Source organism: Macaca nemestrina, chromosome 3 (genome assembly GCF_043159975.1).
Source record: "Macaca nemestrina isolate mMacNem1 chromosome 3, mMacNem.hap1, whole genome shotgun sequence".
Taxonomy (NCBI): Eukaryota; Metazoa; Chordata; class Mammalia; order Primates; family Cercopithecidae; genus Macaca; species Macaca nemestrina.
The window spans coordinates 70,973,086-70,998,874 of NC_092127.1; the positions used below are offsets into that span (position 1 = coordinate 70,973,086).

The window sequence follows — 25,789 nt, forward strand, 5'->3', positions numbered from 1 at the left end:
GACTCCATCTCAAAAAAAAACCAAAACCAAACCAAACCAAACCAAAAAAAGAAAAGAAAAAAAAAAAAAAAAAAAAAAAAAAAACAGACCCAATGATCTGTTGCCCATAAAAAACAGACTTCACCTATAAAACACACATTGAAAATAAAGGGATTGGAAAAAGATATTCCAAGTCCATGGAAACCAAAAAAGAGCAGAAACAGCTATATTCATATCAGACAAAATAGATTTCAAGAAAAAACTAAGAATAGATAAAGAAGGTCACTATATAATGATAAGGGGTTCAATTCAGCAAGAGGATATAACAATTTTAAATATATGTGCACTGAATGCTGGAGCACCTAGATGTATAAAGAAAATATTATTAGAGCTAAAGAGAGAAATAGACCCCAATATAACAATATCTGGAGATTTCAACATCCCACTTTCAACACTGCATCAATGTTCTAGACAGAAAATCAACAAAGAAACATCAGATTAATCTGCACTATAGACCAAATGGATCTAATAGATAGTTACAGAACACTTCCTTCAAAGACTGCAGAATACACACTCTTTTCCTCAGGATGTAGATTATTCTTAAGGACAGATCATATGTTAGGTCACAAAACAAATCTTAAAACATTCAAAAAATGGTAATCATATCAAGCACATTCTCTGACCACAATGGAATAAAACTAGAAATCAATGACAATAGGAATTTTGAAAACTATACAAACACATGGAAAGTAAACAATATGCCCCTGAATGACCAGTGGGTAAATGAAGAAATTAAGATGGAAATTGAAAAATTTCCTGAAAAATATGATAATGGAAACACAATGTGCCATTTTGTTGTATGGAATACAGCAAAAGCAGTACTAATAGGGAAGTTTATAGCTATAAGTGCCTACAGAAAATAAAAACTTCAAATAAACAGCCTAATGATGCACCTTAAAGAGCTAGAAAAGCAAGAGCAAGCCAAACCCAAAATTAGTAGAAGAAAAGGAATAATAAAGATCAGAGCAGAAATAAATGAAATGGAAATGAAGAAGACAATACAAAAGATCAATGAATCAAAAAGTTTTTTTAAAGATGAAAATTGACAAACTTTTAGCTTGCCTAAGAAAAAAGAGAAGACCCAAATATATAAAATCATAGATGAAAAAGGAGACATTATAACTGATAATACAGAAATTTATATGATAATTTGTGGCTACTGTAAGCAACTCTATGGCAAAAAATTGGAAAGTCTAGAAGAAATGGGCAAATTCCTAGATGCATACAACCTACCAAGATTGAACCATGAAGAAATCCAAAATTTGAACAGACCAATAACAAGTAACATGATTGAAGTTGTAATTAAAAATCTCCCTGTAAATAAAAGCGTAGGACCCAATGACTTCACTGCTGAATTCTGTTGAAAATTTAGAAAAGAACTAATAGCAATCCTACTGAAACAATTCTGAAAAAATAGAGGAGGGGATACTTCTAAGCACACACTATGTAGCCAGTATTACCCTGATACCAAAACCAGACAAAGACACATCAAAAAAAGAAAACTACAGGCCAATATCTCTGATGAATCTTGATGCAGAAGGCCTCAACAAGGTGTTAGCAAACCAAATTCACTAATATGTTAAAAGAGATCATTCATTCATGACCAAGTGGGATTTGTCTCTGGCTTGCAAGGATGGTCCAACATACACAAATCAATCAATGTGATAAATCATATCAGTAGAATGATGGACAAAACCCATATGATCATGTCAGTGGATGTTGAAAAAGCATTTGATAAAATTCAATGTCCCTTCATGAAAAACCCTCAAAAAACTGCATGTAGAAGGAACATACATCAACATAATTAAAACCATATGTGACAGACCCATAGCTAAAACCATACTGAATGGGGAAAACCTGAAAACCTCCCCTCTACTGTCTGGAACATGACAAGGATGCCCACTTTCACCACTGTTATTCAACATAGTACTAGAAGTCCTAGCTAGAGCAATCAGACAAGAGGAAGAAATAAAGGGCATCCAACTGGAAAGGAAGAAGTCAAATTATCCTTGTTTGTAGATGGTATGATCTTATATTTGGGAAAACCTAAAGACTCCACCAAAAAACTATTTGAACTGATAAATTTTGTAAAGTTGCAGGATACAAAATCAACGTACAAAAATCAGTAGCATTGTTTATGCTAATAGTGAACAATCTGAAAAAGAAATCAAGAAAGTAATCCTAATTATAATAGGCACAAGTGAAATTAAATATGTAGCATATTAGCCTGTTCTCATGCAGCTAATAAAGTCATACCCCAGACTGGGTAAATTATAAAGGAAAAAGGTTTACTGGACTCACAGTTCCACAAGGCTGGGGAGGCCTAACAATCATGGCAGAAGGCAAAGAAGTAGCAAAGGCACGTCTGACATGGTGGCAGGCAAGAAAGCTTGTGCAGGGGAACTCCCATTTATAAAACTATCAGATCCCATGAAACTTATTCACTACCACGAGAATAGTATGGGGGAACTTCTCCCATTATACAATTATCTCCACCTGGCCCCACCCTTGACAAGTGGAGATTATTACAACTCAAGGTGAGATTTGCGTGGGGACACAGACAAGCCATATCACCTAGGATTTAACCAAAGAAAGGATCTCCACAGTGAAAACTATAAAACATTGAGAAAAGAGATTGAAGAGGACACCAAAAAAGAGAAAGATATTCCATGTTCACGGATGAGAAGAATCAATTTTGTTAAAATGTCTGTACCACCCAAAGCAATCTACATATTCATTGCAATCCCTTTCAAAATACTAATGACATTCTTCACAGAAAAAACAAAAACAAAAACAAAACAAAACAAAAAACTATCCTAAAATTTACATGGAACAACAAAAGACCCAGAATAGTCAAAGCTATCCTGAGCAAAAAGAACAAAACTGGAGAGAATCACATTACCTGACTTCAAATTGTACTACAGACTGGCAGAGGTGCTCCAGCCTCTGCTCAGTCCGCAGTCAGTGCCACAGTGCCTGGCCTCCCACACACCCTGCAGGTAGTGCCCGTGCCCTCAGCCCAGAGTGCACTGGTGCCGGCGCCAGCTCCCAGAAAGAGTGCGCCACACAGAGATGACAGCTGAGGAGATGAAGGAGACCTAGAGCTGGGAGCAATTGGTGCCTCTGCCCATGGAGGGAGTGGACATTAGCCCCAAACAGGAGGAAGGCATGCTGAAAGTCATCGAGAGAGGGCACAGGTACAGAGATGCCCATGATTGGGGACCGAGTCTTTGTCCACTACACTGGCTGGCTGTTAGATGGCACAAACTTTGACCCCAGTCTGGATCACTCCTTTGACTTGGGAAAAGGGAGATCATCAAGGCTTGGGATATTGCTATAGCAGCCATGAAGGTGGGGGAGGTGTGCCATATCACCTGCAAACCAGAATATGCCTACAGTGCATCAGGCAGTCCTCCAAAGGTCTCCCCATTGCCACGCTTGTGTTTGAGGTGGAGTTGTTTCAGTTTAAGGGAGAAGATCTGATGGAAGAGGAATATGGTGGAATCACCTAGAGAACACAGACTCGTGGTGAAGGCTATCCAGGCCCAGTGAGGGTGCTATCATGGAGGTTGCACTGGAAGGGTGCTACAAGGACCAGCCCTTTGAACATCAGGAGCTCTGCTTTGAGGCAGGCAAGGGGGAGAACCTGGATTTGCCTTATCGTCTGAGGAGGGCCATTCAGTGCATGTAGAAAGGAGAACATCCCATTGTGTACCTCAAACCCAGCTACGCTTTTGGCAGTGTTGGGAAGGAAAAGTTCCAAATCCCACAAAATGCCTAACTAATATGAATTACACCTCAAGAGTTTTGAAAAGACCAAGGAGTCTTGGTAGATGAATTCAGAAGAGAAGCTGGAGCAGAGCACCACAGTGAAAGAGCGGGACACTGTGTACTTCAAGTAAGGCAAATACAAGCAAGCTTTTCTATTGTCTAAGAAGATTGTGTCCTGGCTGAAATATGAGTCTAGCTTTTCCAGTGAGGAAGCATAGAAGGCAAAAGCCCTTCAACTGGCCTCTCACCTCAACCTAGCCATATATCATCTGAATCTACAGGTCTTCTCTATTGCCACTGAAAGCTGTAACAAGGCCCTAGAACTGGACAGCAACAACGAGAAGGGCCTCTTCTGTCGGGGAGAGGACTACCTGGTTGTGAATGACTTTGAACTGGCATGGGCTGACTTCTGAAAGGTCCTGCAGCTCTACCCAAACAATGAAGCCACCAAGGCCCAGTTGGCTGTGTGCCAGCAGCAGATCTGCAGGAAGCTTGCCTGGGAGAAGAAGCTCTATGCCAACATGTTTGAGAGGCTGGCTGAGGAAGAGAACAAGGTCAAGCCAGAGGCTTCCTCAGGAGACAATCCCACTGACACAGAGATGAAGGAGGAGCAGAAGAGCAACACCACAGAGAGCCAATCTCAAGTGGAGACAGAAGCATAGCCCCTCTCCACCAGCTCTACTCCTGTGGCTGCCTGCCTCCCTGTCTCCCTACTCTGTCCTGTGAGTTTTGTAAAACCTGAGGAATTTTGAGCAAATTAGACCTTTACTTTTCTATCTGATTGGATGGTGGCTTTAGGGTGAAGGGGGAAAGGAGTAAGCTGGGAGATTGAGGTGGGGAATCATTTTAGGTGGTGTCACCCCCTCTTCCCTTCCCCCATTGCACATGAACATATGTCCATCCATACATGCTCATTAGAATGTTAATTTATTGTGATCCCTCTGTTTGTTAGTTCCATTTTCGAAGGGTAGAAGAGGCAAATGGTAGGGATGGGGTCTGACATGAACCCAGGGTGGAGAGGGAGACTCCTGGGCAGCAATTTTCCCCATCCTTTCCCTCTCCCAGTCCATTTCCCTCTCCCAGTCCATTTCCAAATGTGGCCTCCGTGTGGGTGCTAGGTACATGGGAAGAAACACCATTTCTTCTCTGTTCCCTTCCTCACTCCAAATGGCATGGCTGATGATGTCTTCTGGTGTCATGGTGACCACCCTCTGTCCCCGGTTCTGGTATTTCCCCTGTCAGTTTTCCCTCTCAGCAAGGTTGTGTCCCCAAACCCCTCAGCCTCTTCTTTGCATGTTGCTGAAGGTCCAGGCTTGCCTCAAGTTCCATGCTAGAGCAATAAAGTGGAAACATTAAAAACAAAACAAACAAACAAACAAATTATACTACAGACCTATAGTAATCAAAACAGCATGATGTTGGCATTAAAACAGACACATAGATTAATGAAACAGAATAGAGAACCCAGAAACAAATTCATACACCTACAGTAAACTCATTTTTGACAAAGGTGTCAAGAACATGCACTGGGGAAAAGACAATCTCTTCAATAAATGGTGCTGGAAAAACTGGATATCCATATGCAGAAGAATGACACTATCTGCCTATCTCTCACCACATACAAAAATCAAATCAAAATGGATTTTTGAACTATGAAACTACTACAAGAAAACATTGGGGAACTCTCCAAGACATTGATCTGGGCAAAATTTCTTGAGTAATACCCCACAAGCACAGGCAACCAACCAAAAATAGACAAATGGGATCACATCAAGCTAAAAAGTTTCTGCACTGTGGAGAACAGTTTGGAGATTCCTCAAAAAGCTTAAAATAGAGCTTACCATATGATTCAGCAATCCTACTGCTAAGTATATATCCCAGAGAAAGAAAATCAGTATAACAAAGAGATATCTGGACTGCTGTGTTTGTGGCAGCACTGTTCACAATAGCCAAGATTTGGAGGCAACCTAAGTGTCCATCAACACATGAATGTTGAAGAGAACAATCAACAAAGTGAAGAGACAGCCCATAGAATGGGAGAAAATATTTGTAAACTCCCCATCTGACAAGGGATTAATAAGCAGAATGTTTAAGTAGCTCAAACAGCACTGAAGGAAAAAATATAATAATTTGATTAAAAAATGGGCTAAGGATATGAAAAGACATTTCTCAAAGGAAGGTATAGAAACAGCAAATAGGTATATGAAAAAGTACTCAACATCACTGATCATCAGAGAAGTGCAAATCAAAACTACAGTGAGATATTATCTGACCTTAGTTAAAATGGCTTTTATCCAAAACAGTCAATAACAAATGCTTGTGAGGATTTGGAGAAAAGAGAACCCTCATACATTATTGGTGGGGATGTAAATTAGTACAACTACTGTGGAGAACAGTTTGGAGATTCCTCAAAAACTTAAAATAGAACTTGCCATATGATTCAGCAATCCTACAGCTAAGTATATACCCCAGAGAAAGAAAATTAGTATAACAAAGAGATGTCTGGACTGCTGTGTTTGTGGCAGCACTGTTCACAATAGCCAAGATTTGGAGGCAACCTAAGTGTCCATCAACAGATGAATGGATAAAGACAATGTGGGACTTATACGCAATGGTGTACTATTCAGCCATAAAAAAGATTGAGATTCAGTCATTTTTAACAACATGGATAGAGCTGGAGGTCATTAATTTTTGTGAAATAAGCCAGGCACAGAATGACAAACATTGTATGTTCTCATTTAGTTGTGGTATGTAAAACTCAAAGCAATTGAACCCATGGAGATAAAGAGTAAAAAGATGGTTACCAGCTCCTGGGGAGAGCACTGGGCCCTTCTGTGGGGTGGTGGGGATGGTTAATGTGTACAAAAAATATTTAGAATTAATGAACAAGACCTAGTATTTGATAGTACAACAGGGTGACAATAGTCAATAATATTTGAATTATACATTTTAAAATTACTGAAAGAGCATAATTGGATTGTTTTTAACATAAATGCTTGAGGGGATGCAATTCCCATTTTCCATTATGTAATTATTACACATTGCATTCCTGTTTCAATACATCTCATGTATCCCATATACACCTATTATATACCCACAAAAATTAAGTAGGCCCTTGGGAAAAGTAGGTTTTCTTCTTTATCAGACCCATCCATACCGAGTTCAGGCATAGAGAATGCTTTCTTTGCTCTGTTCCTTAATGGGCTCCACCCTGAACTCAGTAATTTTAGCTAAGAAACAATAGCTAAGTTTAAAAGATCACCACCTATCAAACTGAAATACACCTTTCTGGAATTTAACTGGCTTTCCTGAAACCCTTTTGTAAAAGAAATTAACACCTATAAAGGAAATCTCCATTTGTAAGATGTCTGCCTATGTACATTAGAAACTCTTCCCATTGTTTTAAATTTACATAAGTCATACTTCTGTTTAAGGTGCTTTTCTGGCCATCTTATCTAACTTAACTTTTATTTACACCATTTTCCCCTTGGTTTGAGCAAATGATACTGTATTTAGGCCTAAGGTTTTTCTTTTAATGATATCTACATATATCATATGTATATTATATAATTAATATATATAATTTATAATAAATATATAATATACATATTATTAGATTACCACTTTATCTTGTACTTATTGGCTTTAATTTACAAGCATTTATCATCACAAATTATATTATACCAGTGTGTTTGATTTCTCTTCTTGTTAAAGTGAAGTAAATTTGGTAAGCTTTCCTTATGTTCATAAATCATTTAAATGCATAGACAATTAAAAATGTGTTTAGTTTGTATATTCACACAACAGAAAGTAAAATGCTTTCTTCCATATTAAATAATTAATGTAACATATATCAAATATTTCTTTGAAATTCAATAGACATTTAAAAAATATACAGTAGCATATGTACCCATCATATTTCAATTATATTTTAACATTCTTTGGTGTTATTGAACAGCTATTCCCTGTTACATATCTCTTTAGCATTGGTGCCTCTTAATGAAATATAAGAAACTAATAGGATATGTTGTACAAAAATTTAGTGACTCATATTTATTATCCTTAATGTAGAAAGTCTTATTTATTTGTGCCTCAATTTATTTGCCAGTTGAGTAGGAATGCAGAAATAAAAGGTAAGTAATAAAGAAAAAGTCACTTCATGGAAAATGGAAAGGCCTGGAGATAGTTTGTAATTATGCAGCTTTCACAGTCAGAGGACACATGTGAAAATGCAGACCACAAACATGCTTACAGCAGGTAAATACATAGTACAGAGTATTCCTTGGTGCATAGAATGAAAGCACATTTCTACTAATAAATTATGTATACTTAATATTGCATATTGTTATATAATATTAAAAATGTTTTAGGGTTCTTTAGAGAAACAGAACCAACAGAGAGAGAGAGAGATAGAGAGAGAGAGACAGAGTGAGAGAGAAAATGAGAGACAGACAGAGATTTCTTTCTTTTTTTTTTTTTTTGAGATGGAGTCTCGGTCTGTCGCCCAGGCTGGAGTGCAGTGGTACGGTCTCAGCTCACTGCTAGCTCTGCCTCCTGGGTTCATACAATTCTCCTGCCTCAGCCTCCTGAGTAGCTGGGACTACAGGCGCCCACCACCACACCCGGCTAATTTTTTGTATTTTTAGTAGAGACAGGGTTTCTCCGTGTTAGCCAGGATGGTCTCGATCTCCTGACCTCGTGATCCGCCCACCTCAGCCTCCCAAAGTGCTGGGATTACAGGTGTGAGCCACCACACCCGGCCCAGACAGAGATTTATTCTGAGGAATTGGCTTGTGACTATAGAGACTTGGTGAGCCCCAAATTTGCAGGGCTGGAGACAACAGGGAAGAGTTGCAATCTGAGTCCAAGCACAATCTGCTGGGAGAATTTTCTCTTCTGGGGAGGTCAGTCTTTTTCTGTTAAGGCTTTTCAGTTTTTGGATGAGGCCAACCCACATTATGGAGGGTAATCTGCTTTACTCATAGGCTACTGATTTAAATGCTATCACATCTAAAGAAATACCTGCACAGAAACATCTAGAATAATATTTGAACAAATATCTGAGTACCATGGCCTTACCAAACTGACACATAAGATTAACCATCACAAAGAGGATGAATACTTTTTAAAGAAATGATTTCATTTTGTTCTTCAGTACCACGTGCAACAAAATAATTCTTTAAACTGTTTTGTCAACTGCATTCTCCTTACATCTAGTTTTTTGACATTATTTTGCTAGGTAAGAAGAGGAGAGAGAAGTGAGACTCTGTAAAACTAAAATTGGAACAGGAGTTCTGTGAGTGAGGGGTGGCCTGAGCCACCCTTCTAAAACCATGAGTAAATGGTAGGACTTTGCGCAAAATTTGAGTGAGTGTCCCTGTGGTACATCTGTGCAGGCTACAGCCAAGATTTCTGGGTTTCCAAACTTAGTCAAGGTGCCCTTTTCCCAGCCTGACACACGTAGAAGCCACAGATCTGCTGACCCTTCTGCAGTCACGCAGGCTTAGCCAATTTACAATTAAGAGGATGTAAATATGCAACATACATAAATATGTTTTAGACTCAGTTTTCATCCAAGGCCCGAAGACAATAGCAATAATCCCCAAATCCCAGAGTGAGATCCTGAACCACTTGTCTTGCAAAGAGGTGGTAAAAATACCTTTGGTCATTCATCCACTTGAAGATTGTTGTATAATGGAGAATATGATTAGCGTTTGTCTCTAGTTCTTGAGAGGAAAAGTAGTTCATCTGAAATTTCCCAAATGATAGGGTTCTTTGTCATTCATGGTGGTCCAGATAGCTTATGCTAGTGAGGTGATTCATGGTGGGGCCCTAGTATAGCTTATACTAATGAAATGATTTGGGATGGGGATAGGCCCCGTCAGAAAGACCAACCATTTGATTAGACTGTTGGAGCTTTGGATCAAATGATATCACGAGTATCCTTGAATCCTCAGAAAGATGAGAAAGAAGAGAAGGGCTGGAAACCAAGCTCAATCATGTGCTCAGTGATTTAATCAATTATTCCTATAGTTCTGGTGCCCACTGTGGGGCGGCTGGGACACTTGACTTGCTCCAGAGCCTGCAGATGAGATTCTGGAACAACCGATGAAAAGCCGGCAAAGAAAAATGGTTAACATTGTTTTCCAAGGACAGTCCTCCTGGATTTCTGCCTGTAGTGTCACCTGGTGGAGAATAGAAGGTAAAATTTTCTCATCTCTCTTTTCCAAAATTCAGATTAGCAGGAGAAAATCATCTGTACGAACTAGTTGCTGGGTATAGTGAATCTGGTGATTTTGTTTGGTATGAGTAGTCTGATTTTCTGATCCCTTCCCTTGCAGAGATGCTGCCTTGTTTTCTGTTGTCTTTGTCTTTCGTATTGTTTATCATAAACAGCAGAATCACAGGGCAAGGAGCACAGGCATAAACTCTCTAAGGTTGTTGCTTAAGCTGGCCTTACAAGCTGGTGGATTCATAGTTCTTACCAGACTTCTGTTTAGTTAGACTAACTTTGCTGTGGGTAACTGAGTCAAAAACTGGATGAGATTCTCCTTTTGTCTAATATTCTGAGATTCTCCTTTGTTTTATATCCTGAGATCTTGGCTTTGTGACCATTAAAGACATTCTCTCTAGTCCATTTTAGGGAAGCGCAAAGTGTTGGCTTGTGTCAGGCAGCCAGCTGGATAGCCTGGAACCCAAAGGTTTTCTTTGATCATTTCAATTCTCAGGGGAGTTCCTCTTATAAGAAGTCGTTGTCCTCATTGCTTGGTTAGTAAAGGGAAACTCCCATCCCAGTATTGTTTGCCTGTTGTCACAGATTACTGTGTTTGTGACTGGAGGCATCCCACACTTTTTGTGGGATTTACGTAATACATAAATTTACCATTTACATAAATAATGTCATTACTACCTGTGACAATGAAAGTCTTTGCTGTCTTAGTCTCTGGAAATGAACTTTCCATGGTATTATTGGTTTGAGTCACTACAGGAAAAATGTTTGAATTGTGGCTTTTGGTCGTGGGGTACCGATTTGTTATTAATCCTTTCCCTCACATGAACAGCTTTTGTTTTCCTGTTTGTTTCAATTCGTGTCCTGAGAACTCGGCTTGGCTTCCTGCCTGTCAGGGCATGCATTTTATTGGGTCTGCTTCCATGATGAACCAACTGAAAAGTGGTCTGGCCCCCAAAATATGGCCAGACAAAAATGTGGGTTGAACCCCATATGTAGCTAGCATACCTACTATTGCCAGCTCTCAAAGCATTGTTGAATCCTTTTCTCTTTTGGCTGTCTTCGGGAAGTGGCTCTGGATCTTGAGAGGGCTGCATTCTTTGCACCTCTGCAGGGCTGACTTGTGAGTCCTTGGTTAAACCTTAAAAGGCTTATTAGTTTTGGTCTTGAGTCACCTATTAGGTATACCTTTGGTTTAAAACTTTGGTTTGTTTTATTTGTTGAATCCCTTAAATGAGTTTCAAACTGGCTTATAGATAAATGGACAATCATATTAACTAAATATACCTAAAACTGCTGAAAATATAGTAACAAACCCAAATGCTTTTCACTTTCATGTGACTTAGGTGAATCTCTGGTAAATAAGATTAGTTCAATATTGTTGGCTTAAGGGAGAAAATAGAGCCAAGAATATTTGCTGTTTGTCCCAGCTGAAATCTGGTAATTTTTGAAAAGATATTTAAAAGAGCTCTATGGTCAGAAGTGAGCTTAATTGAAAGTTGATATTCAGGCTATACTTTTTTTAAGGCCTCTCAGGTCTCTCTATCGGATCCTGCTTCTCCCAAGGGAGCTTCACAGTCAACTGAATCTTCTCAAACCCATGCTAACTATATGCTCAGCCCTTCTGTCTGCTTCCTTTCTTATCGGCATGATTTTTGCTGAAGATAATGTGGAACTTCATTGGTCTTTTCGGGAAACAAGATCTCAAACTGGCTCCTCTCAGATCTGTTCTTTCCATTTCCTGCTCCTCCTTCCTTTGTACCATCATTTATCTTCCATCCAGTTTCCTTGCATTCTTAATATGTTTCTCTTCAAGCCCCTACCTCCTTCATTTGGTGGTCAGTAGATGGGAAATTACTAAAAGGAAATAGAGTTCTGGTGGCCACATGAAGAGACCTAAAGGAGACTTCTGGTGACCCTGATACCCTTTGGGGAACACAGGGAAGGTGCCACTGATTTCTTTTTTGGAGTACTCTGGTCTTCCTCATTGAGCCCTGAGAGTCAGGAGTAGGTTCCTCTCAAGTCTGAAATTCTGCTCTCCTTTACATTGACATACCTGATTTCTTTCGCATTTTGGGTACCAAGGATTAGTTTGTGCTATGAGGTGGCACTTTGCCTGATGAGTCACTGGCAAGAGCTATAGTTTTAAAGGTAACTGACAGTGATTACAGTAAATGGTTATTACTGCAGGTGACACAAACTCTGTGATTTGGAATTCACAGCTCTTTGGTTTCTTTCCTCTTTTTCCTGTGTGCTTAGGTGAGGGCACTTAAGAGATATCAGAGTGTTCATCACTGAAAAATAAGATGCCTGTAAAAGTATAAGCTGGTCAAGAAATGGGCTAGTTGACATTAGGTCACCCACCAGCCTCTAGAAAGTGTCTGTACAACTAGGTATACTGTAGATGCACTACATGACCCAATCCTATGGAGCTTTCCTCTTAGGCTTTTATCCAGGCTCTGAGAAGACTCAAGGTTAAACCAAAGCTAAATTGAAAAGTCACCTATCTAACCAAATTTGTCTCCAAAATATTACTTTCTGGCATTGAGCTGGTTATTTTGAACAGGCTACTGAATTTTCTCTTAGGTTTATCTGTGTACTTCCTTGTACCACTCAAAGAGGTACACCATAGAATGTTACACAGCCACGAAAAGTAATGAAATAATACCGTTTGCAGCAACATAGATGCAACTGGAGTCTATTATCTCAAGCAAATTAACAGGAACAGAAAACCAAATACCACATGTTCTCACTTATAAGTGGAAGCTAAACGTTGGATACTCATGTCATAAAGATGGCAACAATAAACACTGGGGACTGCTAGAGAGGGGAAGAAGGGAGGGAGGCAAGAGTTGTAAAACTAACTGTTGGGTCCTATTCTTAGTACTTGGTTGATGGGATCATTTGAACCCCAAACTTCAGCATCAGGAAATATACCCAGTTAACAAACTTGCACATACATCCCCTGAATCTAAAATAAAGGTTAAAAAAAAAAACCCTATTTCTTTGGCTCTTACCTCTCCTCTTCCTCCACTCCCCTTCTATTTTGACCCTAGATATGTTAAGAACCATGTTAACTGGAGGTGTAAGGTAAGAAATAGAGACAAAGTCTATCACCCTCATTTTCCCACTGAAGGGCCTTCCTTGCAGTAAAGTAGAGCTGTAGGATGAGGTCAGGGGTTAAAAGTTTTACCTTAAATTACATTTAGTACTTTGATTATTATATAATATAGGATACCTTACTTTACTAAATTGAAACTTATTCATAGCTAAAGTGACTGGAGAACTTTTGAGTATCTGAGAATAACCCAAAAATGTTGAGGCTTACTTGAGATTTTTTTCTGGGGAGATGGGAGGAACTAGCCCTACAGATTGGCTTACAAGGATGGGCACAGGAAAAACAATGAGGCTGTTTCTGGATTTTATTAGTCTTGCTCATTTAAGCCAAGGATACATGTATATTGAACACAGTAATAGGTTTAAGACTATAGGATATTATTTCATTTTCCAGGTACTTAAACTTTTCTAGTTTTTAAAAAAGTTTAATTGGGAGTGGACCTCCACCTTCCCTCCCTTACCACTTCCAAATTCTCACCATTGATCAGATAACTGAAGTTAGATTTCTAGTAATTATGGCAGAATGAGGGCTTGGATTACAATGTAATTTAATTAAAAAACTAATTTTTGCAAACCGCAATTTATAGATTACTATTCATATCTGATATATAGGAATAAATGTTTTCTTATGTAGTACTAATGTTAAAGATAAGTGAAGATATTCATTAGGGCACACTCTCAGTGGGTCTCTCATTTAGGTAAATCTTACAAGCAAATATACTGAACTGGTTTTTTTTTCCTGGACTATCTTTTTAAGGATATTTGTAAAGTAAACAGCCTTGGAAGACAGAAATAGTGTCTCCCCCCAGGCAAAGTTCAAGTTTGTGTATCGTCCACCATAATAAAAATCATGACTGTTTCCAGGGCAAAAGTCAGACAGGTTTATTGCCTATTATGTGAGATTTGGGTTCTCTAAAGTTGGAGTTCCTCTTAGGTAATATATCTGATATTCTGGCTATTGCTATTGCTGTCCTTTATATTTAACCTCATGCCTTCTTCCAGCATCCATGAATTGTAGCTGGCCAACTTTTAGCTTGCAATTAGGATAAATCACATTACCTGACAATACTAAAACAATCTCAAACTTATTAGGATAGCTACTATCAAAGCAATAGGAAATAATGTGTTGGCAAGGTTGTAGGAAAGTTGGAATCCCTGTGCACTGCTGGTGGGAATGTATAATGGTGCAGCTGCTATGGAAAACAGTATAATGATTGTTCAAAAAATTGAAGATAGAATTACCATATGATCCAGCAATTCTGCTTCTGAGTATATACCTAAAACAACTGAAAACAGGGTCTTGAAGAGATGTTTGAATACCCATGTTCACTGCAGCTTTTATTCACAATGGCCACAAGGTGGAAGCAATGTAAGTGTCCATCAATGAATGAATGAATATACCAAATGTGATATATACATACAATGGAATATTACTCAGTCTTAAAAAGGAAGAAAATTCTGACACATGCGATAATATCAATGAACCTTGAGGATAGTATGCTAAGTGAAATAAGCCAGTAACAATAAGAAAAATACTGTTTGGTTCCACTTAAGTGAAGTACCTGGAATAGTCAAATTTATAGAGACATAAAACAGAATGGTAGTTGCTAAGGATTCGGGGCAGAAGGAATATGGAATTGTTGTTTGATGGATATAGAGTTGCAGATTTGCAATATGAAAATGTTTTGGAGATCTGTATCACAACAATGTGAATGTGCTTAACACTACTGAGTTGTGTACTTAAAAATGATTAAGATGATAAATTTTACATTATGTGTATTTTACCCCAATTAACAAATATGAAAATAACACATCCAGATGCTAATTTCAGCCTTGTTATATGGATGTCATATACATAATACAATTTTTAAAGGGACTTATGCTTTTTTTTTCCTGTGGGTCCTTGAGACCCACAGAATATGCCTAAGAAGTTAAAATAGGTGTGTGCGGTGACTGAATTAGTTATTCATTCAACTTGACTGTAACTATCCAACTTTATTTCTCATTGTTCTCCAGTATTAGATTTCCACTTCAGTAAAGCCACTCCTGGATTTTCTAAACATTCCAGGATTATTCTTTCTGCAGATTGTTGCCTTCTCCACTCCTTCACCTAACCGAATCATGATCATCCAGGAAAACTCATTCAAATCTTCCATTCTTCATTGAGACTTCAAGACTCATAAGAACGTGTCCCTTTAAAAAAATCCCAGCAGCACTTGTGTTGCAGCCTTGATATACTTTATAATCATATCCAGGATTACCCCTATTCTGAAATATTTATCATGATCTGAAACCCAGAACTTAAATGATAACTCAAAAGGCAAACTCAGGCCGGGCGCGGTGGCTCAAGCCTGTAATCCCAGCACTTTGGGAGGCCGAGACGGGCGGATCACGAGGTCAGGAGATCAAGACCATCCTGGCTAACACGGTGAAACCCCATCTCTACTAAAAAAAAAAATACAAAAAACTAGCTGGGCGAGGTGGCGGGCGCCTGTAGTCCCAGCTACTCGGGAGGCTGAGGCAGGAGAATGGCTTGAACCTAGGAGGCAGAGCTTGCAGTGAGCTGAGATCCGGCCACTGCACTCCAGCCTGGGCGACAGAGCAAGACTCCGTCTCAAAAAAAAAAAAAAAAAAAAGGCAAACTCCGTTTATTTTCTTTCATTGTTAAAATATGTCTGGCTCCATTGTTCTTAATAGTTATGGTGGAAAAATATATAGGGTCATGATGTTTTCCTGTAATCTTAAACCAAATTAAAAGAGGCTGACATTGATTGAGAGTATTCAAATTGGGATAAAAGATCATTTTAAATATTATCCAAATGAAAACTGATAAAAGCAGTGAACCCAGTGATTTCATCAAAGACAAGAAAAAACTCAGAAGGATGCTTTTGCATTTGATTTGGTGATTAATCTTCTAGAAATAATTCATGCTGTACAGCATAGAGGATGCTGAATAATCTGCATGCCATTTTAATGAGAAAGAGGCAAATGGCAAAATCCTTCCTAAGCCGTCTTCATCCTAAGAATCCTATCCTATTTACCAGGAGCCCTTACTGTCTCTATATTTCCCAGTACCTTCACATACATTATCTTCATAAACTTGATCTTTGCCACAACCCTATGAGACTGACATTTTCTGTATTTTTTTAATAGTTAAAAAATTTGATATTTGAATTATTTAAATGATTTGCTTGTGACTCTTGGTTCTATCACCTGATTTGCTTATTACTGTCTTATGGCTTTGCTCTTCCTTGTCCTGAATGCCTCCTCACTTCCTCACAATTCATAGATAATTATTTGTCTATTTTCAATTTTTATTTAAATCTAAATTAAGATTTCAACTTAAATCTACCTTCTCCTTGAAGACCTCTATTATTGATGAAGTTCACATAGATATTTTTACTCTCAAATTTCAAGTTGATGCTGCATAATTCAATCTCAAATTACATTGCTTATTTTTTGGATCTTTCATCAGATTATTTCATATCTCATTAAGTAAAATGTAAATTCTTTAAGAGAAGGGGTTATGACTTATGAAGCTTTTTTGTTCTATCTGTTAATGTAGTGGGTGTCTCGTATTAGAAGTTTAAGAAATAATTCTTAATGTAACCTTTCTTAACCAGTTTTTGAGAACATTCTACATTCTCTATATTATTATTTCTCTATATTATTATGGAGAAAATAATTCAACTGCCTATTTTCATAATTCTTACAACAAGGGTAAAAAGCTAGAGAAGTGAACTCATCATGTGCAATGGATTCATGAGAGCATTAGGACTTAATAATCCCAGGTTGAGAAGAACAATTTAATGAACTGACCATCATCAACACTAAGATGAAAGATTAGATAATAAATGACCTTTGGTCACAATAATATGCAACTTTCTATCTGCATATAGTGTTATGAAGGCATAGTGCAAAGTAATTTAAGAAGAAACAGTTAAAAAATTTCTAATGTTAAATGTATGGATGGAGTATGAGAAAATATGCAGGGGATAGGTTTGCTTGCAGGTTTTTTTAAAATTTTAAGTTCTAGGGTACATGTGCAAGATGTGCAGGTTTGTTACATAGATTAAATGTTTGCTTGCAGGTTATTTTAAAATTTTAAGTTCTGGGGTACATGTGCAAGATGTGCAGGTTTGTTACGTAGGTAAATGTTTGCTTGCAGGGTTTTTTTTTTAAAACTTAAATTCAAGAAAGGTAACTAGAATAATTATATAATTATTTTAATCTAAATAATTAGATATTAGAGGAGTACAAAAAATTGCCAAAAATTTTAACCTTTAATATGGCAAACTTTTTACTAAAGCTAATGAAGCATAATGATACACATTTGCATTTTTTGCCACTTTGAAGGTAAGAATGTGCAATGTGTTGACTAAAGTGGAGTGAGGATAGCACAGACCAAGCTAATCAATCTCCAGTCACCTGAAATTTGGCACAGAGAAAAAGACACACAAACAATTGTAAACATGGAAGAACAATTCCACACTGAGAATACACATTTACATAAAGTCTCTTCTCCAGAGACTTTCTAATTCACAGTGGAAATGCCTGTTTTAATGGGTGTCAAGCTCTTTTCCAGCACAGGTCCAGGCTGAGAGAGAAGTTCGTTATGTCTACATGCCCTCAGGAACAGGCAGAGGCAAACCACACAAGTGAGGTTGTTATCAGTTGCCACAAGGATATGGTTTAGCTTCACCCCTATCAAGGAGGGCCCATGGTGTGTGCCTCCCACTCTGCGAGATACGAGAGGGTAGGTGTAATTGTTACCTAGAAAGTCATTTTAATCTTTTTGTGATAAGGTGGGGGAGAAAAGATACTATTCCAAAGTGTCGTCTAGGAAAGAAAAGAACATAGATGAGACAGCAACTTTTAAGTCATAGAAGTTAGTAAATGTGGGCACTACTTAGTGACAGATGACTTATTATTATTAATATATGATATTAATCTGATTTTAGAGAAAAGAATGGTAACAAAAGGAACTGAGAGTAAGAGGAAGCCTAAGTTACTAGAGGAATGAAAATAAGTAAAAACTAGGCAAGACAAAGGTGCAAAAGAGAAAAGAAGAAATCAGAAGAAAAAATTAATGGCTTTACAGTAAAAGGGAGTTTACTTGGGAATACTGGCATAGATAGGGTATTAAGTGAAAAAGGCAGAAAAATTCTGTTGGAAAAATCTCTAGGTACCTCTGTGAGGCAAGAAAACAATGAAATCCAGGATAAACACTGAAGCATTGAATTGATGAGGTACACCAGAGGGTTTATAGTCAAGTCTGAGAGAGGGTTGCTGGTAAAATACGGGGTATCACCAAGGTAGCATGAAGTCCTCTGTAGACTGTATGTGATCAAAGTTCTGGTCATGGATTTTGGCTGTTAATCTTAGGAGGATTATAAAATGTGAAAGGAAGGGATGGTTTTTAGCATAGCAAGCTGGTTCAGAGCAAAAGACATCACAAAATTATAGGTGACAGTGGAGAGGCAGGCAAGAAGGCAGTCATAGAATCTGACTTTAGTCACAGTTGGATTCTAAAATGAGCTACCAAAGATTAACTCGAGGACACTTGTACCTGGGTGAGCAACTACAGAGAGACTTCTTTCAAGGCTCAAAGAGTCAAGGAGAAGCAAACAATTAAAATGAAACAGTGCCAAATATTTTCTGAATGCTCATGAGTCTATTTGTCTTGGAAATGGTGGTTGGGAGCATTTAGACACAAAAATTACATTAAACAAAAATGTTGAAGTTAGCAGCATGCTGTCAAAATATTCCATCTCCTTTCACTTGGAAACATACATGCTTTAAGATCATGCTGGGCAGCACTGTTGAGATCTCTGTACAGTGATAGTTCACAGTCCAGCCAGCTGTACAGAATTATAAATATATATGTCAAAATTTTGAACAAAATAATGTGTTACTTCCTATACAGTTCATCAGATCTGATTTCTCTTGTAAATATAAGTAGGGATCATTTGCAAAATAACAGAGTAGAATTTCCTGTGCAGACAGATGCTTTTTATATTTATAAAGCTTGAGCTCCTTTTTTTTTTTTTCTTTTTAATGTTCTGGGAAACTGGAAGCTGATATGATTTTTCATATCAAGTTTAGTTTAACATATGGCAGTGAGCTCTCTGAGACTGTCTCCAAACTTTGCAGTTAACAGTTTCCAGCCTACACAGGAAACGAAGCTGTGCTTCTGACGCATTCCCATTATATGGGAAGACCGCAGAGAACAGCCTAAAGTTAAACCACAAAAATTATGTTTATACAAAGCGCAGCATTCAATTTAAACCACAGTTGCACAGAAATCTTCAGTTGATGCTTCAATTCTAGTTTTAAGTTGTTCTAGTGCAATGTTTCAAAGCGTATCAATAACCAAGTCACTGCTTCATCTATTCTTCAGCTTTTAGCTAGGTAGATAAGCAAAAAGCAAGTTCTGACTCTGGATATTGCTTTCTCAGTTTAAGAATCAGCTTGTGTTTGTAGATCTTCTACTGGATTTGTATGTATTACAAAAGCAAAGCAAGACAAACCGATGAACAAAACCTCATCAAGCCAGAACCCTTAAAGGAAAGAGCGGCAATACCCATTGTGCAAAATAATTTTTATATATTACATTCTTCCTAATACATATACAGACTGTATACAGATTGTGTACATAAGGAGTATATGGAAAATAAAGTACTGAATATGATGATTACCTCAGCATGACATAGAGTTGTATATTCTGTCATAAAATAGTTCCATACTGCTATGTAGCTATGCTTTTTGAATTTCTGGGCTGCTTTTTAATAGGGTTGTGTTTTGTTTTTGTTTTTTGTTTTTGTGGTTTACTCTTTCGTCAGCTTTCATTCTCTGTTGCTATTGCTCTAGCATTCTTTCTCTTCTTTCTGTCATGTTCTAATGTTGTGTATACTACATCCCTTAGGATAAGAAACCAGTCTAAGAAGTGTGACCAAATTCTGTTTAAAAATGAGGCTATCTAAGGCTATAAACGTGGGCTAGGGATAGTCTATCAACAAAGCACAATGACAGTGGAAAGAATGTGGACTTTTCTCTTAGTTGTTTTCCTTTGGCCCAATTATGCAACTTCTTTGAACCTCAGCTTCTTCATCTATCAGAATTTTCAGTTTCCTCATCTAACAGAATTGCTGCTAGGGTAAAATAATTATCTATCTATCTATCTATCTATCTATCTATCTATCTATCTATCTATCTATTATCTATCTATCTATCTTATTTTATCATCTATATATGCCTCATAGAGTTGTTGTGAGGATTAAATAAGGTCATTTATGAAAGCATGTAGCACATTGCCTGGCACAAAGTAGGTTCCTTTTGTCTTCTCTCCCTTCTCCAGGAGCCTTTATTATTTATTTCCTTGTTCTTGTCTGCAATCCATACAGTTGTTATGGGCAGAAGTACAATTGCTGATAGTTGATATATTATTATTAGTGTTTTACCCCTCACACCATGGACTTTTAGAAAGAGTTAATGTTTTGAAATGTGAAGAAAAAGATTCCTTATATACTCAAAAAGTATCATTTTAATGAACCTCTTAATATATTATCTTAAAATGATTCATATGTTAGTATGATTCATATAAATGTTAGTACATAATTAGATAGGAATAATTATTCTTTGCTAAGAACTCATCTTAGCACTTTTAAGCAGTGCTTTATCCTTCTTGTTAGAAAAAGTGATATAACATCATTAAAGAAAAATTACAAAATACAGAAGAGCAGAAAGAAAAACATGCCCAATTCTCAACATTCAAAGATCCATATCTTTTCATTATTTTAATGAAATTTTGTTTTAAAACTTTGCCATTTATGTACAATTTTGTATTCTTTTATACATATCTCTCATACCTCATGTTATTACCAAATTATTCATAAGCATAAATTTCTAAGTCTGTACAATCATCTACAAAGTGGATATGATTTATTTACACATTTTCCCTTCAGTTGGACATTCAGCTTGTTTCTATTTTCTGTCCCCATTACAATGAACACTTTTTCTCTATTTAGCACTCTTTCCTTAGGAGATATCCCTAGAAGTGAAATCATAATGTTAAAGGATACCAAGATGTTTAAGGCTGTTGCCAAGTTGGAAAACAGCAATTTCAGAATCACAATTTTACTACAAAGGACACCTGGCCAAGCCTCCCCGGCATTTGTCCTATTTACGCCAAATGAATGCCTCAGCCCTTTATCTTACTGTGGATAGAGAATATCACCTTGACTATGTTCGCTTTACTGATGCCAACTGCAATGAGCATTGAGATGGCCTGATAATACTTTTTGAAACCTTGATTTCTAATGTCTACTAAATAACCAATTTCTCATAAGAGAGACCTCTATTTTTTTTGTAGTGTTATTGACATTTTTACAGAAGAGGACATGGAAGCACAGAGTAGAATCAGCAAGACAACTGAGGTGTGTGTGTTCCTCCTTTGTCATCCCAGGACACTCACATTGCTTACTGGCCCATATCTGGCTGTGAGCTCTTGACACGCTACATTTACCAACAAGCCCTACTTAACCCTAGGTTTACTAGTTTGGAAGAAAAGATGTGGCAAACCCACTCCTTTTGGAAAAGAGAGAGGGCCCAATTATTCAATTACCTGTGTTACTAATACCGCACTCGAAAGCAGTATCGTATGACCTTCAGAAGGACCGACAATTCCGCCGACATCCAAGACCAAAACATCAGGAGCAAATACACTCATATGCGAATAAAGCTTCTGTAAGGGCCTCCACCCAAGATAGGAAATTACTAACATCTGCAACAGGTGACCTCACACTCTAGGGCCACAGGGAAATGAGGTCACTCAAAGCACCAAGCAGCATTAGCCTAAGCAACCAGACAAAAATAAAAAATAAAAAATTAAAACACCAGTGGATTAAACTCTGCAAAGTAAAATCTTAAGAACCTACCGAGTTTGTGAGGAAATGCCTCAGCAATCTAAATCTCAGATATGATACAATATCGTACGTCCTGGAGGTAAGACTGAAGCTGAGCATCAAGCATCCTAAGGGGGATACCAATTTAGTGAAACTCCCAATTGGAATGTAACTGGGACCTTTTAAAAAAATTTCCTGGGGCCGGGCGCCGAGGCTCAAGCCTGTAATCCCAGCACTTTGAGAGGCTGAGGCGGGCGGATCACGAGGTCAGGAGATGGAGACCATCCTGGCTAACACAGTGAAACCCCGTCTCTACTAAAAATACAAAAAAATTAGCCGGGCGTGGCGGCGAGGGCCTGTGGTCCCAGCTACTCGGGAGGCTGAGGCAGGAGAATGGCGTGAAAGCGAGAGGCGGAGCTTACAGTGAGCCGAGATCGCGCCACTGCACTCCAGCCTGGGCGACAGAGCAAGACTCTGTCTCAAAAAAAAAAAAAAAAAAAAAAAAAAAATTTTCCTTGCCAGGATTCCCTCTCCTGGGCCAAATTTGTAGGCCTTTTTTAGGGGTAGTGAGAAATGATTTGGCTTTGACTGAGTTCTTTTAGGGCCGAAGTTTCCACTACAAAGAAAGAAATGAGTAGGCAGGGACTTGAGGTCAAAATAGGAATTCTCTAAGAAGTGTGCACAAAGGTTTAAGTAGAAGATATTTGAAACATCAATTAAAAGTAGCAAATTGTAAACAGCTTGCTCTTTCTGAAACACCTCAGCACACTCATGGGGATTTTGTACTTGCTGTTTCCTTTGACTGGAGATAAAACCAGAGAGGTAAGCTTTGGGGATCACACAGGGTCTTGTAGGCCTTGGCAAGCAGCCTGCCTTCTACTCCGAAGAGAGAAGGTTGGAGGGTTGAGAGCAGAAAAATAATACTATCTGACTTATATTCTACTTTCTCTTCAATTAATTGAGAAAAATACCCTAAATCTATAGAAAAGGCAAATAATTAGTAGAGTGAACATCTTTATAACCTTTACCTATTCTCTGAGTACTTACATTTCACCACACTTAATTTTTCTTTGTTTCTTTTTTTGAGATGAGGTCTTACTCTGTCACCCAGCTTGGAGTGCAGTGGCGTGATCTTGGCTCACTGCAATCTCCGCCTCCTGGGTTCAAACGATTCTTCTGCCTCAGCCTCCCAAGTAGCTAGTACTACAGGCGTGTACGCCTGGCTAATTTTTGGTAGTTTTAGTAGAGACGGGGTTTCACCATATTGGCCAGGCTGGTCTTGAACTCCTGACCTCGTGATCCGCCTGCCTCTGTCTCCCAAAGTGCTGGGTCTGCCTCCCAAAGTGGTGGGACTACAGGCGTGAGCCACGGTGCCTGGTCTCTCTCTTTATTTTTTATTTTGCTGAATCATTTGAAAATAAGTTGCAGATACCAAGACACTACCACCAAATCTTTTGGCATGTATCATGTAAGAATAAGTACATTTTTTATATAACCAAATATCATCATCATACCTAAGAAAACTGGTTATTAATTTAGTATCATCTATTATACAGTCCAGATTTAAATTTTCCCAATTGCCTCATTGTTGTCTGTGGTAAATTCTATTTTCCAAAAATGACTACCACAATTTCTGTTTCTTCCAGAATGTTGTCAGTCCCCTATAAAGAGAGAGAATTTATTTCTTCTCCGTTTGAATGTGGGCAGGCTTTTGTGACAGCAAAAGTGATGCTGTGACTTCTGAATCCAAGGCAATTCTGCTTCTGCCTTGCTTGCTGCAACACTTGATGGAGCCCTAAAGCTGTCTGATTGTTCTGGGAAGAGGCCCAGATAAGCCCCCTGGTAAAGATCACATGGAAAAGCCCTGGGACTACATGAAGAGATGCCCACTGGCTCACAGATGCTCTAGGCACTGCCACCTGGTTTTCCAGTTCTAGTCACCATCTGACTGCAACCTCATGAGAAACCTGGAGCCAGGATCACCCAGTTCATCTTTTTTTTTTTTTTTTTTTTTATTAGATGGAGCCTTGCTCTGTCTGTTGCCCTGGTTAGAGTGTCATGGTGCGATCTCGGCTCACTGCAACCTCCACCTCCTGGGTTCAAGCGATTCTCATGCCTCAGTCTCCTGAGTAGCTGGGATTAAGGCTCCTGCCACCACACCAGGCTAATTTTTATATTTTTAGTAAAGACCGGGTTTCGCCATGTTGGCGAGGCTAGTTTCAAACTCCTAACCTCATGTGATCTGCCTGCCTCAGCCTCCCACAGTGCTAGGATCTGTTACAGGCGTGAGCCACTGTGCCCGGCCCAGTTCAGCTCTTTCTGATTTCTGACCTACAGAAATCATGAGAGATCACAAACGGATTAATGTTTTTTAAGCTACTTTATTTTGGGGCTAAAAAATAACTTTAAAATGACTTTTATAGATGTATATTTTAAAAAATTCCAGATCCAATGAAAGCTTAGGCTTATAAATTACATTATTATTCCTTTTAGTTTCTTTTAAACTAGAATAATCCTTTCTTCCTATTATTTAAAAACACTACATTGTCCTTTTTAGAAAAGTCCAGACTATTTGTTTTATAGAATATATCAGAGTTTGCATTTGTCTGATTATTTCTTCATTAGATTAAGAACACAAAAAGATATTTTAAAAATTCTTTCTTTCTTTTAAAAATTGTGGTAAAAAACATGTAACATAAAATTTTGCCTCTTACATTTTTAAATTTGCAGTACAGTATTGTTAATTATAAGTGTATGTTGTACGTTGGATCTCTAGAGGGTATTTGTCATGCATAATTGAAAATTTATATCCATTGAACCCTCCCCAAGCTCCTGGCAATCATCACTCTACTATCTGCTGTTATGAGTTCGACTGTTTCAGATGTCTCATGTTAAGTGGAACCATGCAGTATTTGTTCTTCTGTGACTGACTTATTTCACTTAGCATAATGTCTCAATGTTGATCCATGTTGTCACACATAGCAGAATTTCCCTATTCTTTTTAAGGCTGAATAACATTTCATTGTATGAATATACCATGTTTTTTACCCATTTGCCTATTGATGGACATTTAGGTTGTTTCGTCATCTTGGCTATGTGAATAATACTGCAGTGAATATGAGAGTGCGTGTATCTCTTCAAGATCCCAATTTCATTTTTTTTGGATGTATACCCAGAAGTCGAATTGTTGAATCATATGGTAGTTCTATTTTTAATTTTTTGAGGAACCTCCATAGTTTCCCATAGCAGCTGCACCATTTTACATTCCTACCAACTATGTACAAGAGTTCTAATTTCTCCACATTCTCACTAGCACTTGTATATATATACACACATATATATATATGATTAGTGATTTATATATATATATTTCTCTACATTCTCACTAGCACTTATTTATATTTGTATATACAAATTTATATAAAAATTGATGATTGGTGACTTTTTTAACATCTATATTCATCAGGAGCATCGGCTTATAGTTTCTTTTCATATGCCTGTTGGTCATGTGCCCTTTGGAGAAATGACTGTTCAAGTTCTTTGTTTATTTTCTAATTGGATTATTTGTTTTTGTTTTTTGCTATTGAGTTGTAGCAGTTCCTTTTATATTTTGGATATTAACTCCTTGTTAGACATACAATGTGAGAGTATTTTCTCCCATTCTATAGGTTGCACTTTCCTTCAGTTTGTTATTTTAGTTTATTTTTTTTTAATGTGCAGAAGCTTTTAA

The 25,789-nt window shown here is 37.8% G+C and overlaps 1 protein-coding gene and 1 pseudogene across 4 annotated transcripts in view; one reads left to right on the top strand and one right to left on the bottom strand.

Annotated features, from left to right (window-relative positions):
• LOC105486196 (N-deacetylase and N-sulfotransferase 3) overlaps nt 1-25,789 on the bottom strand; it is a 217,863-nt gene that overhangs the window by 66,098 nt on the left and 125,976 nt on the right. The gene's annotated exons all lie outside the window — the stretch shown is intronic.
• Nucleotides 3,112-4,525, top strand: LOC105486195 (peptidyl-prolyl cis-trans isomerase FKBP4 pseudogene; annotated as a pseudogene).